The sequence below is a fragment of the Cyprinus carpio genome, chromosome B20 (genome assembly GCF_018340385.1).
Source record: "Cyprinus carpio isolate SPL01 chromosome B20, ASM1834038v1, whole genome shotgun sequence".
NCBI lineage: Eukaryota > Metazoa > Chordata > Actinopteri > Cypriniformes > Cyprinidae > Cyprinus > Cyprinus carpio.
Window position 1 is genome coordinate 25,222,023 of NC_056616.1, and position 14,658 is coordinate 25,236,680.

The 14,658-nt window shown below is 30.7% G+C and overlaps 1 long non-coding RNA gene across 1 annotated transcript in view; it reads left to right on the top strand.

Annotated features, from left to right (window-relative positions):
• The first annotated feature begins 12,787 nt into the window (after positions 1 to 12,787).
• Positions 12,788 to 14,658, top strand: part of LOC122141061 — a 35,509-nt gene continuing 33,638 nt past the window's right edge. The window contains exon 1 of the long non-coding RNA XR_006157520.1: positions 12,788 to 12,896. This is a non-coding gene — a long non-coding RNA (uncharacterized LOC122141061). The remainder of the gene's footprint in view (positions 12,897 to 14,658) is intronic.

The window sequence follows — 14,658 nt, forward strand, 5'->3', positions numbered from 1 at the left end:
CTCCAAGTTTAAGGATAGCCTACACTAGTTGTATTTTTTTTCTTTTTTTTTTTTTTTTACTCTCTATTTAACAGCATTAACTGTTAAATACGTCTTCCTTCAGGCAGACTGAATGCTTTCCTGCCTTGCTAAATGTTGGGTTAGTTTGCGCGAGTCCCGCGCGCTGTGAAGCGGGAGCAGCTGATGGAGGATTCAGTCTGGTCTTAAAGCCCTCCGCAAATGCCTACGTTCACAAATAACAATGATTTTGGCAAAAATAATGATTAATTATCAATTGATAATTTGTTATTATTTTGGTCTAGTGAAAATAATAATATGGGCTGTGGGAAAATAATGAATAAAAAGAGAAGGGCTGCTGTGAGTGCAGGCATGTTTCAACCCAGTAACAACACAGCGTTCCTCACAGCCAAAAAACAGACCGAGTTCAGTTCAGCTGGAGGGGGCTGGGGTAGTTCTATATAACTTGTGGGGGTCGAGATAAAGGTGTGAATCTCTTGCTCTTTCATATGGACAGTCTTATGAGGGTTTCAAATTTGCAGAACAGGTTTTAGGACAACTTTAAAGAAAGGTTTGATCACTTCAAATGTTGACTACTGTATAGCGCAATAAAGTTTATTAGTTATTATAACTTAATTTCAGAGGAAGTTGCCTTAAAAAAAAAAAAAAAAAAAAAAAAAAACTGTTGTATTAGGGCGGGGCGATAGGCCTATGGCCTAAAAAAAATCCCAGATTTTTTTCACAAAAAAAATCCGATTTACAATTTAAATCGATTTTTTTTTTTTTTGCCTCCCTACTTAAAATCAATATTCAAATGACAAAGAAATTGTTGAAAACAAGTTTTAATATAAAAATATATTATTTTTTAATACTAGCCCATCATGCCATCCACTCGGCGTTAAGAGCTGTTCAGATTAAAACTGCCAGCTCCGCAGTGAGTCAGTGTCATGGACGGAGGACAGACCAAGTGTAGGCCTAAATCAGTTTTCTAGTCTATATTTTCATCTCGTTATGCCGCTGGTTTAGGTATTTATTTATTTTTTATTTCTTATATCAATTATTTGTAAATATAGCAGACACTGTCTAACCGTGTCTACACTGGATGGCCTTGTTCATATTGGGCGAAACATCTCTCTCACTCTCGGCAGCAGAGTATGTGAGAGTGGAGCGGCAACAATTTCCCTCCGCGCTCCTAGCATTTAATAATCACTAAGCTCCGCGGTTCATTGATACCAGAAACACTGCTCCGCCTTCACTCCGTGGCTAAAGTTGAAATGTTATGTTCATAATAGCTTATAAAAATAAAAAATAAATAAATAAATAAATAAAATTACAGGAGAGTTTCAAAGGGGATTAGGCTATTGTGTGCAAACTTTTTGTCCTACCCAAACGCCAAACTAATAAAATTGTCAGCATTAAAAGGTATAATTGCTGCTTTCTGCTGTGCAAATTTTGTTTGTGATGAAAATAACAGTTTACATCAGTTATTTTATCTACAGATCGATGCATTTGTTACAGATTTCTGCTCATTCAAAATCAGATACAGATGAAGTAGCCTACTGTAAGATTAAATTTGTTTGAATGCATTATTGCTACAGCGATTACGTGTGAATGTGCTGTATCTGTTTAAATCATGCTTTAACCCGAAAATAATCAGTAAAAGGAAGACAAATTCCTTGAGAACTAGCCTGTAACATCCCGCTCGACTATTGCCGTCATTATAGTCTTCTGATCGGAGAGATTATGTGTATCAAGCTATAGCTAAATATGTTTATCATGTGAATTCTTGCTAAATATGCAGTTATATTACGGGATGTTGGCATGAATTGTATTCGTGATGGAGCGGTGCTGGAGCGAGTGAAAACCCACGACGCTCCGACTTTTAAAAAATCCGCTCCTCTTCAGTCAGAATCACTCCGCTCCGCTCATACTCTGCTCGGCAGCGTGTCTCAAACGCGCGGGGAGGCTTGAGCCCAATCATTCTCAAAACATTAAATATTTATTTTATTTCAACTTTCGTTTTTGTGTTTCAGAGGAAAAATCAGTAAGGCATCTATCCATTACAGACCGTTCTGAAGGAAGAATTTATGCAAACGCGTATAAAATTCTTTAAAAACTTTAACAGAGATGTCTAGATGGTATTTAATAGGTCTGCTTCCCACGTAAGATTTTTCTAGTTACTAGTCGTTCATTTGTCATTATTCAACTAATCGCAAGTTTATATTAAATTTACAACTATAATCCAGCCTTAATTTATTCCACGCTCAAGAACATGCATTAAGTTCGTCACAAAGCACAGGCAGAAGTAGCCTAATAATTATGAAAAAGGAGACATTTTAATTATTTATTAATAAACAAATGTTTTCTTGTCGGCTGCAAGATGAAATTCACAGTGCTGACTCTCTCCACATGGACGCGCCTTTAAACAGAAATACAACCTTCACAGATTACATAATGCTTTCGTTTTGAATTGATTCGTTTAAAATACATTTTAAGCTTTCTCTGTAGATATATTTCTCATTGTATGTGAGACGCCACAATTTTCAGTTATTTCATTATTAGGAAAAAAATTACGTGATCGAGAGGGCGCCTCCCTGTCATGCATGCGCATTAATCATTTTTGCACAAACACTTGAATATAAATAATAATTCACATTTTGCATATGCATTACAAAGTAAATATTTTTTTTACATGCAATTATCCAAAATAAAACCAAACAAGATTTGTAATGAAGATAAAATATGTAGACAAATAAGAATAAATGCTGCGTGTACTCAGCATCATGCAGAGCAAATCTTGCACTGATATTTTACGGAATATTATACAAACCTGCATTTAAATGCGGCTGCAATTTATTTATTTATTTTATTTATTTATCTTTTACTTTACTTAAATTATATGAAAGCAAGCAAAGAAGACTCCATTTAAAATCACTGAAGTTGTCAATTAATGAAGCTCTTTTTATTTTATTTTTTTTTACATCGTGTGCACTTTGTTGATAAGTGAGGACGTTTTATTAATCCATCCATTCTTTAGAGTTGCAATGATTTAGTTAAATCGTGCAGGTTTAATTTATTCGTTTCTTGTTTTAATTAGGCCTAAATAATGGGAGCGAAATTATACAGTGCCTTACGTTTTTACTAAAATAAAGAAAATAATTTATAAAAACACGCAAGCCTAGCTCACAATAGGCTACCACTTTTAATGCTCCGATGCAAAGTAAACCACATTTTCTTTTTAATAATATAACACATAATTCATATTATATTAATAATACTGCACACTATTTAAATGTGTCTAATCTAAAATATGGTGTAGAGAAAATATAAGCACAGGCTCATAGGCTTGACATTTATCCTGCTTGAATTAATTCTAAGAAACGCACATATCTTCATAAGGACTAAACTTTCATCTGTGGATATTAAATATTTTTTCTTTCATTTTTCCCCGACTGCAATCAAATATAACACTTCGGTGAGGCAAAGCTTACGTCTATTTGCGAAAATGTGCTTTGATGCGCTTGTTTGAAAACCTGTGATTAAAGCGCCACTCAGCGGTCAAAAGCTGCAAATGCACTTTGCAGACGCCGCGGCGGCGGTACGAGCGGCGGTAGAAACGACGTTTTGGATGTCTACCTACTGTTTGTAGTTAAGATGTTTTGGATTTTTTTTTAATTGTAAAGTTGGTTTTTGCTGACATGTTGCTTTAACTTATTGGTCAAATGTTTTTTTTTTTTTTTTTTTTTTTTTTTTTTTTGTAGCATAGTAACTGTAATCAGAGTGCTTGTTGGTGTATATTTCGGACAGCAGTGCACTCAGAGAGGCAGCAGTGGAATGCGTCGCACCTGCGGCAAAATGCATCGCCGCCTGAACTCAACACCTGCTGCTCTTCAGCCGAACAGACATGAGCTTCAGACTCACACCCGAGATGATCAGACCGCTTTTCATGCTTTGATTCCTCTCATCACTGAACACACAGGTCAGACACGCGTGAGCTGATTCTGTGCAGGAAGCTCGATGTGGCGTTTTATGAATGAATGGAATCAGTCAGAGGTTCATAACTCGCCAAGGAACTTCTGCTGCTTTGATGTCTGTTTTCCCAGCTAACAAATATATGTTCTAAGAATGTTTTGCTTACATCCCTGTTTTGTTTCTGAATGTTCTCTGAAGATTCAAGCATTTTTAAAAAAAAACATTTTTACTTGGTTACGCAAATGTTACATTGTATCATTCTAGGCAAAATCATTGGAATGTTACTTTTGAATGTTCTCTGAACTTTCAAAATGTTTTTATTTTTTTATTTTTATATATATTTCAAAAATACACTTGGTTATGCGAACGTTAAGGGAACATTCCATTTTAGAATTCTTGCAAACATCATGTGAATGTTACTTTTGAACGAACGTTCTGAAGAAGGTAGAAACATTATTAAAAAAGTGTTACATAAACGTCCCAGAAACGTTTCAGAAAAATCTTGCATGAATGATGTATGAATAACATTTTTGTGCTTATATTTTGAGAACATTACTAAAGACCAGATAACTCTGAATGCTATGTGAAACAAACTTTAAGTGAAATACAATATATAAAAAACGAGGCAATGTTTCTCGTTTTCATTTAGTTTAACTTGATATATTACAATAGCTAAAACTGAAATAAAAATGAATAAAAACTGTATAGATAATAATATATTAATCATTGTGTTGATAATAAATAAATGACAAAATGCACAACTAGTTTACTAAATCGTTTTACTGTAATTACTAGAAAAAATGCTAAAATGTAAACACAAACATTCAAACGTTATTGAAAGAACGTTTGTTCATAACTTTTAGAGACTGTCCGTTTGTAGTTTTTTCCAGATCCAGCGATCCAGAGAGTTACAGTAGAGACTGGACACTGTACAATTCAAGCACATGCAGTATTTATAATTCTCAGACCCTCATGTAATGTGACCTGGAAACGACATCAAGCATCAAACCTCTATTGGAATTAAACTGCATTATTCAAGACACAATCACTGAGTCTTTTCATTCACACTGAGAGACCATCACTGTGTGTGTTATATAAGATGCATTATATAAGCAACATGCAGCATTAGTATCCCGTCCAGCGCAAAACCATGAGATTTCATGCATTCCTGCCTCATGTGCTGAAGTTAAAAGCCACGATAGAATATTCATAAATGCACAGGGTTCAGTGGCATTTCTCTGCTGTGTGTTGATCTGCTCTGCGCTTCATGTGTGTGTGCAATGCAAATCTGACTCATGCATTCAATTAAACACGCTCACGCTGGCTTTCTGTCTTTATTTATTATCAAACATACATTAAATCCAGACCACACCGCTGTGTGTGAACAAAACTGCGCTGCATCTGATTGGCCGCCGCTCACAGGGCTCCTGATTGGTGATTAGCTCACAATGGCTGCATAATTACCCACTAGAAGTCATTTCAAAACACTTAAACACAAGTGTTAATATCAGGGTTATGCAAAATATGTCAACTCTATCTCTCTATCTCTCTATCTCTCTATCTATCTATCTATCTATCTATCTATCTATCTATCTATCTATCTATCTCTCTGTCTGTATCTATCTATCTATCTATCTATCTATCTATCTATCTATCTATCTATCTATCTATATATATATATACCTGTCTGTCTGTCTGTCTGTCTATCTATTGTTTTTTATTGTATTTTTATATGCTTTTTTTGTAAGTTTATAAGTTGGTTGTTTTTCTAATATGAATGTTGGTTATTTTTCTTTTTTTTATTTAAATCATATTATTTTTTTTTTTTATTTCTTACATTCAAAAAGCTATTCTACATCCTGAACTATATAAAAAAATAAATAAATATAATAAATAAATAAATAATTTTCTCATATATATATATATATATATATATATATATATATATATATATATATATATATATATATATATATATATATATAATAAAAAATCTAAATATAATACATTAATAAATAAATAATAAATTAAAAAATAAAATAAAAATGTGATATGCCAAATGTATTTGAATATTATTGAACTAGCCTATCATTGTTAATATGTAAATAGTAAATTAATATTTTAAAAAAATTTGTTATATGTTTAATGTAATTGATGTTGTTTTTTTGTTTTTTTTATTCTTTTGTTAATAATAAATAATATGTTTTATTTTCCACAAAAATATTGTGCAGCACAACTGTTTTCAACACTGATGATAATTATCAGAAATGTGTCTTGAGCAGCAAATCATCATATTAGAATGATTTCTGAAGATCATGTGACACTGAAGACTGGCGTAATGATGCTGAAAATACAGCTGCGCATCACAGAAATAAATTACAGTTTAACAGAGATTCACACAGAAAACAGCTGTTTTACATTCTAATAATATTTCACATTTTTTACTGTGTTTTAGCAGTAAAATAAACGCAGCCTTGCTGAGCAGAAGAGACTTCTTTTAAAAACATTAAAAATATATATATTTTTAAAAATTAAATCCTTTTTTATTTATTTATTTTTTCAAGGGTAAATCAATGAAAATTTAACATGCACCATTACTGCGATTTGCATGCACCATAAACTATGAACATCCAAAAACAGCCCATAACAAGTTCAGTGACCTTCGCGAGGCGAGAACATTAATTAGCAGCTCCTCATCAGAGCTCCTCATGTATTTATTTTTACACGCCTCTCCATTCCTCCAGATTATTGTCTCATTCCATCCGGTGTGTAATCATATCCTAGTGCTGTTATTGAATATAAAAACCTCATCGCTGCTCTCCGACGGCTTCTCTATTAATAAAATGTCAGAATCAGTCATTGTAATGGATCTGCGGTGAGCTGCCTTCGGTCTACGATCTGTCGCTCAGGTGGAAATATAAGAGCTGTTTTCCATTTAAAAGAGCTTGTGTCTGGCTCAGAGCAGATGGGGAATAAGCAGACGGGTCTTATGTGTGTTTGCAGGACTTTAGTGCCCATCGGAGGAAGCTTTCGCTCACAACTTATGCATTGTTTTGTTTCTCTGAGCGCTGTATGTAGATTAGACCAACTGCACCCACCATCTGTTGAGTCGAGACTCTAGATGCTGGCAGGAAAACAAACGCGAGCGAGTATTGTAAAAGAAAAAGAGCAGTAAACAATCAAATCCCAAGCCTGAAATTCCTAAACACTGGTAACAAATGTAGGTTATAAAAATGTTATGGAAACATTGTGTAAAACGTTTCTAAAACAATGAAATGTGCCGTTATTTAAAGGTTACAGAAACATTTCTTAGAATGTTCTACTAACTATTTCAAAAGTTTATTTTTAATATTCAGAGAATAAATGTTAAAACGTCCAGTTTTCTTGTCACGATTAGATTGTTATTTAAAGGGTTCTAAAGTGTTTCTTACAACATTCTATTTTTAATCAAAATATAACATTGTTTTTAATATTCTACTGTAAAAACAGTAAAATGTCAGGTTTTAGTGTCGTGATTGTAACATTATTTAAACGTTACAAAAACATTTTCCTACTAACTTTATTGTTTTGCTTACTGTAAAATATAAAGTTTTTTAACATTATTTTTTTTAGAATCTTAAGAACATTAAAATGCATATAAAATTAATATAACGTTATTTAAAGATTACTAAAACATTTCTTATAGCGGTTTACTAATTATTTTTACCCTAAAATATATAATTATTTTAACATTTATTTTTTAATATTCTAAAAACGTTAAAATACCCAGTTTTTTTTTTTGTCGTGATTAGAACGTTATTTAAAGGTTACTAAAACATTATTTGCAACAGTCTGCTAACTTTAATTTTATATATTTTAAATATTATTTTTAATATTCTACGAATGTTCCCTCAACATTATGAAAACATTCATCAAGTACAAAAAACTTAAAACTATTTTTTAGTACAAAAAATTTAAATTTTCTCTCAGCATTACAAGAACCTAAATCAAATATTAATCAAGTTACAAAGTAATGCCCATAAACATTTTGCCCTAACATTTATATAATTTTTAAAAAATGTAAATTGTGAGAAAGCCTTTACTTAAATTTAAAAAGCTTTAGTGCTTTTAAAGGATTAGAATTGAGGGAGAAAAACACATGTACACTCAAAATAAATAATGCAAGAGAGGAGCCTCCGGCATATGGGCCTATAATGTTTTATCATCCACTATAAACAAGAAAATATTTATTTAATAGAAAGTTTGACCTGGTTTATGTGCATCTGATCACTTAGTAAGTAACCACACTGCTCTCCTTAACAACAAACGTGATTTGAGGAATCATTCGTGACTTTTTATATACTGTATATGCCATAAGGGAGTTTCTTGCTTTAATATGATCCTTTCAGGACTGCATTTCTAGGACACTATTATGTTTTAATGATGTAAATGTCATTTTTACATTAAATTCAGTTTGTTTTGTTTTTTTTGTTTTTTTTGAAAGAAACACCTTTTTTAATGCAGCAGTAAGCTATTTTTGTGTATGTGTGAGACTTTATGTATATAAATAACTAGAATAAGAAAGTGCAGTACTTTTGAGCTATAAACTGCTGTGTATAAGTACAACAAGAAATTAATATAAAAATATATATCAGCTAAAATAACTGGAAGCAAATGATACTGGAACAGAGTTATTATAGTTAAAAAACAAACAAATAAACAAAAAAATTATTAAATGGAATAAAATATTTTTTTAGCTGAAATAAAATATAATATAAAAATGTAAACATTTTATTTCAGCTAGTTTCCTATGCGAAACATTTCTTATTTTCATTTAGTTTAACTTTGTGTTTTAAACAAAAAACGTAATAAAAATGATTAATTTAAAATAATAATAAAAAATAAATAGAAATATTTAAAAACAACAAAAATTAATACAAATGATAAAAGTGCTCAACAAAATGACTAAAACTTTCTAAAATTAAAACGAAACCAGAAAATATATTTAAAAAAATAATTAAAATATAATGAAAAAAATAGATTAAAAATCTTATTTTTTAAAAAATAATTTGTTTTAATTAAAATTTTTAAGTTTTAGTCATTTTGCTGTTTTTGTAATTTTTAATGTTTAGTTTTAACATTTATTTTTTCATATTCTAAAAACGTTAAAATACCCAGTTTTTTGTTGTTGTTGTGATTAGAACGTTATTTAAAGGTTACTAAAACATTTCTTACAACAGTCTGCTAACTTTAATTTTATATATTTTAAATATTATTTTTAATATTCTACGAATGTTCCCTCAACATTATGAAAACATTCAAGTACAAAAATTTTAAAACTATTTTTGAGTACAAAAAAAGTTACATTTTCTCTCAGCATTACAAGAACCTAAATCAAATATTAATCAAGTATTTAACAAACTAAAAAATTATTAAATGGAATAAAATATTTTTAGCTGAAATAAAATATAATATAAAAATGTAAACTTATTTTATTTAATATAGTTTATTAGGATAAACGTTTCTTATTTTATTTTATTTTAGCTTTTTTTGTTTTTATCAATAGAATGTAATAAAAATGATTCATTTAAAATAATAATAAAAAATATATAGAAATATTTAAAAACAACAAAAACTAATAGAAATGACAAAAATGCTCAACAAAATGACTAAAACTTTCTAAAATTAAAACGAAACCAGAAAATATATTAAAAAAATTAATTAAAATATAATGCAAAAATAGATTCAAAATCTTATTTAAAAAAAAATAAAATAATTTGTTTTAATTAATTTTTTTAAGTTTTAGTCATTTTGCTGTTTTTGTAATTTTTAATGTTTAGTTTTTATTAATTTTTAGTTTTTATTTTACTTAGTTGTAATTGCTTTTAGCACATAAACTAAATGAAAATGAAAATTTTGCCTTGGTGACTATATCTGAAATAAAATAAGCTGCAGTTTTTTTTATATTTGATTTTATTTGAGTTAATGAAGTAATGAATGTGTTATTCTATGGTTTATCATTAATAACCCTTCTTTGCAACTGTTTGGACTAGAATCTCAAAAATCTAGTGTCCTAGAAATGCGTTCCTGAAACTGCTATAATTTATTAATGCTTTAGAGTTCAGTGTTTCAGCCACAGATGGCGATAGAGAGGCCAAATCTAGTGGAACTTTAATAAAAACGTTTAATGCTCAAAATGCCCAATGCATTAATGCATCAGAATCCACAAATCCTCACGGCCGCCAGCCATGTTAGACGCTTAGAGACAAGATCCCACGGAGAAACTTGAAAACCAAATCAATTTGCATGGAGGCTAAATTTCATCAGTCAGTAAAATATTCAAATCCTCCAGAAGAAATGTGGATTACGAGAGCGATTCAGAACTCATTCTGCTACTTTCTGCTCAACTTTAGGAGAAAGACACACGGTAGCTTGATATGTGAGTGTTCAGAAGCACGTCACGCCATCTGAAGCGGCTCGTTTTAGAGGAAATGATGTGACAGAGCAAATACTGAGCTATGAATCTTACTGAAGAATCTTCAGAAGGAGGCATTGAACAGATGCACTGAATGATGAATAATAATAAATGTGATGTAATAAGGAAAAGATGAATATCAGATTCAAATCTTCGTCATTATGATCTCCGTGGCTGGCGGAAAGAGCTTATCTTTAGGGTTGCTAGGGAGTTCTGTGTGGTTGCTAGGTGGCTGCTTACCACGGTAACAGTTTTGGAATGCTTCTGAAACATTAAAACGTTCAGTTTTCTTGTTGTGATTATAACGTTATTGAAAGCTTACAAAAACGTTTCTTACAACGTTCTAATACTTTTAAATGAACATTGATTATTATACTGTAAGAGTGTTAAACTGTACAGTTTCCTCGTCGTCATGGTAACGATTTTTAAAGGTTCCGAAAACATTTCCCACAACTTTCTATTAACTTTATTTTCTCCCAAATTATAACGTCATTTGAATGTTTATTTTTAATATTCTGAGAACATTAAAGTGTCCAGTTTTCGAATGTAATTGAAACATTATTTAAAGGTTACTAAAACGTTTCTACTGACATTATCCCTCCCCCCAAAATATAACATTATTTAAATCTTTATTTGTAATATTTATATTTGTGTTATGAATATAATGTTATTTAAACGTTATGAAAAAAAAGAAAATCTTATTACCAAAAATATAATGTTGTGTTAATTTTTATTTTGTTAAATTGTACAATTTTCATGTCATTATGGTAATATTATTTAAAGCAAACATTCTACCAACTTTATTTTCACCCGAAATAGTACATTATTTAAACATACTTTTTTTTTTTATTCTAAGAATGTTTAATAAATGTCTCATTTTTGTGTCTTAGAATATTATTTAAAGGTTATTAAGTCCAAATAACATCATAAGGACATTCCAAGAACATTTTCTCTCAACGTTTTGAGAGCATATATCAAATATTCCATAAGCATTACTTCAAGAATATTTTGCCCTAACATTTATATAACCCATATAAAGATTACATAACATTAAAGATTCAGTTCTGAGTATGAGTGACCCTCAGAGCTAGTTTAACATGTATTACAGACACTATGAGGTTTAAATATAAGCTCAAGCTGAAGGTCTGATGAATGAAGGATGTTCTTGTTTGAGTTATGGAGCTGCAGATTCAGTCGAGTCACTTATATCTGAAGCCAGCCGCTCACTTATGTTTCTCGTCTTTATTATACATTATGATATCAATCATTTCCCTCCACACAAAGAGGAGAATATATTCTTCAATAGCTGTATTTGATAAAATAATGACCTAAAGTGATTGTGTGTATCTAAAATAAAATAGCTGCAGTGAAAGTTTTATTTGATAAGAAAATAAAAAATATAATTAAATAGGGGTTGTTAAATTTTAATGAGGATATAAGGATGGGTGCCATATTTTTTTTTTTTTACTTTAAATAAAAATAATAGAATGTTAAATGTAAGAAAATATTTTTTTACAAATATTTTATTTCAGCTTAGGTTGTTATTTCAACATTTTTTTATTTTCATTTAGTGTAACTTGTAATAAAATTACTAGAAATAAATAAGTTAATAATATTAAGTATAAAGAATTATTAAAGATATGTAAAAAAAAACTAAAACTAAGAAAAATAATATATAAATAAATAACTACTAATAAATATAATTGATATTATAAATAATAGTGTAAATAATTACTAAACCTTTAAAATTAATAAAAATTGGCTGTATTGCCGCAACAAACTGCAAAAAACAAGTAACAAGTAAAATGGTGCACTGGAGAAACATCAACTATAATTAATGCTGTCAAATGATCTAAAATAAATGTTTTTGTTTACATAATATAAGTGTGTATGCACTGTGTATATTTATTATGTATATATATAAATACACCCACATGCATGTATATATTTAAGAAAATTATGTTATGTTTATTCTTTTAAATATTTATATATAGGCCTAATATCAATTATATGAATATAAATATATACATGAAAATACATGGAAATATTTTCAAAATATATACTGTATGTGTGTGTGTGTGTATATATATATATATATATATATATATATATATATACACACACACACACACACACACACACAGTATACACACATATATTACGTAGACGAAAACTTTTATTTTGGATACGATTAATTGCGATTAATCATTGCCCAGCACTAACTTTATATTTGTAATTATATTTTAAATACATAAAAATAATAAATACAAATAAAAAAACAAAAATGATCAAAATGCACAGATGCCTTTTGCTACATAATGCTGTATTTATGGCACCTGCTGAAGCAAACAGCTGACCTTTGACCTCTCGGATGACTTCAAGCCCTTGGTAGTGTGCACTTGTGATGGAAAGAAGCTTCAGAGGATTGTTCACAGATGGCTGCAGAGGTCACTGACGAGGTCCAGAAGAGATTGTGAGTAACCAAAAGCTTTACTTGTGCTGGTTAGTGGCTGAATTGGTTGGTTCTCTGCATGGAGTCGAGTGGTTTAGTGTTTAGTGTTCGCTGTGTCCTCAGGTTTAGGGTGAGCAGAGTTGCATCGGTGTGTAATAATGTGATCATACGGCACACTCCAGCACTTCTGACTGTGTTTGTTCGGTTGTGTGTTTGTCTTGAGCGTCTGTGTTTGCTGCGTTTATGTTGAGTTTCATCACACGCTCTTTTGCTGATGTATGCTTTGTGGCCTTCATGTTGTCTTGAGAAGTTTGTAAGTTGTAAATATGTTGAAAAAGGTAAATATCAAATTATGTTGAAAATCTGTGTATATACATATGTTTTTAGAAAAATAAAATGTTGAAAAAATGTTAAGCGACTTCATATGCCTTTTTAACTTGGCAAGTGAAGAAAGCTTTATTAGTGGTAATGCAATAAACAGTTGTGTAGTCGATGTGTATCTGATGGTTTATCTGTATATTTTGTAATTCTTGTGCACAGAGGATGATGGGAAATGTAGTTTTTTGCATGCACCTGTTATCTCATATTTTCTGACAAGCTTAATTTTTTGATGCTTAATTTTTCTGATAACCTTATTAATATCTGATATACATTCTCATAACCTTGAGAGAACGTTCTGAGAACAACGTAACATCTTTGTTTTGTTACTTGCACTTGATGAACGTTGAAAGTAACGTTTTTATAACCTTTAAATAACTTTCAATCACTTCAAGAGACCTGGACATTTTAACATTCTTAGAATACAAAACATAAATAAATAAAGGTTCAAATAACATTATATGTAGGGTCAAAATAAACATATACACTCTTTACGATGCCATAGAAGAACGTTTTTTTGTTTAAATGGTTCCATAAAGATCCTTTAACATCTGAAGAACATTTCTGCTTCACAAAAGCTTCTTTGAAAGTTCTTCAGATTATAAAGAGATGGTTCTGTGACTGAAAGGTTCTTTGTGGAAACAAAAATGGTTCTTCTGTGGCATCGCTGTGAAGAACCTTTAAAACACCTTTATTTTTAAGAGTGTAGAGTGTACTAAGAAATGTTTTTGTGACCTTTAACATCCTAATCACAACAAGAAAACTGGTTTAGAAACTTTACAAAACAATGTTCCCACAACATTTCAATAATCTAAATTTGCTACCAGTGATAATCTTTAAATGAATAGTTCACTCAGTCAGTTTTGTGGATTGCTGTGATGTTTTTATCAGCTGTTTGGACTCTTATTCTGACGGCACCCATTCACTGCAAAAGTTCTCCAAATCTGTTCAGAATAGTGATGGATTGTGTTGTCTCTCCAGCGTTTGAGTATCTCTGCTATAAGCTGCAGTGTGTTTTTAGCATTAATGTAATGTTTTGGTCTCTTTATTGACATTCTGTTGTGCTTTATGATTGATTATTCTGAACTTTTGCTGTTTCTGCTTCTTTGCTGTTATCTGAGGTTTAGCTGCCATCGGTCACGTTTGTTTGCTTTGGGCAAATTGCACAGTGTGTCTATATCCAGTGTACACCGGTGTAGCGTGTTGTTTAGAGCCTCTATCGTCTGTCTGTAATTGCGTCGTGCACCTGGAGGAACGTGTTCTGCGATGACAAATGAATGAACTTCCCCATTACTGTTTTCTGCTGTAAACGAGGCGCTACTGCTTGATCTATTAATCATTAATGTGTCTGCTGCTCTGGTTTTAATATAAGCTGCTGGACCCAGTTTTAAAGTAAATAATGGTA